Here is a 1,196-nt window from a genome sequence, read left to right as displayed (position 1 = left end):
CGAACAGCACACTAATAAGGTGGTTGGATAGCTGGTATGTTAGCATCACTATATGTTTTATTTTTGTTTGTATGAGAGTTGGTTCGACTGTAGCTGTGGTCTATTGTTTTTATCTGTTTCAGTATAGGCCTCTCTCTCTATTTGTTGGCACACTCGTTTGTTTCCCCCTTTACTCCTCTATCTCTCCACTCCCCTTTTCAACCCACTATCTGCTCCATTCTCTCCCCTCTGCTAACCACATTTTATTTCAGGGAGTAAACCTACAGCCCCACTGCCCTGGAAAGATTCCAGGGCAGTGGGAAGTGGGTTCCACATTATCCACACGCCTGTCAGCGAATACCAGGACCTGCAGACAGATTTTGAATCACAGCTCTCCCCTTAAGTACATCTCAAAACTGCAAAAAGGACCACCTCCAACCTACAGTGCAACTTCAGAATTGAACAAAGTAAGAGGACATACATAAAGAATAGGAGATTGAACAAACAGAAGTAAAACCAATCCCTTTACCCCTGAATAACAGAATTAAAGAAGACGGTGACGTGGAGGGAAGGAAAAAGTAAGGAGGGGGAAAAACCGCACAAATGAAGAAAAACCAAAAGAAGAATATAGGTCTTACACAGACCCCTGGGAGATCAGACAATGAGAAAACAGATTCTGGAACACAGACAATGAAGAGTCCCCAGAATGACTGGCTACATGCAACAAACCCAGACATCAAGACATTAATGGAGAGAATTAAAAAAATTGAGGAGAGACAAGAGGAAAATAGGAAGGAGTTGTTGTCAGAAATGACAACAGTAAAGAATACTGTGATGGAAATGAACAACAGACTAATAAGCATGGAAAGCAGAATCAGCCAAGCCGAAGAAAGAATCTCAGAGCTTGAAGACCAAAACACAGAACTAACCCAAACTGTCAAAAGCATAGAAAAGAAGCTCAAAAAGACAGAACAAAACCTGCAAGAGATGAATGATCACTTCAAGAGACCAAACCTAAGAATAATTGGGCTTCCTGAGGCAGAAAGAGAAACCGAAGCCACACTGGAACAAACATTTCATGAAATCATTCAAGAAAACTTCCCTCATCTCATTAAGGATGAAAAAATTCAACACAAGAGATTCAGAGAACCCCTGCAAGACACAAACGAGAAGACCAACTCCCAGACACATAATAATTCGCCTAAACAAAGTAACTA

The sequence above is a fragment of the Carlito syrichta genome, unplaced genomic scaffold, assembly GCF_000164805.1.
Source record: "Carlito syrichta isolate Samal-C Ts95f unplaced genomic scaffold, Tarsius_syrichta-2.0.1 Scaffold307683, whole genome shotgun sequence".
In the NCBI taxonomy this organism is placed as follows: domain Eukaryota; kingdom Metazoa; phylum Chordata; class Mammalia; order Primates; family Tarsiidae; genus Carlito; species Carlito syrichta.
This window is presented reverse-complemented; position numbering follows the sequence as displayed.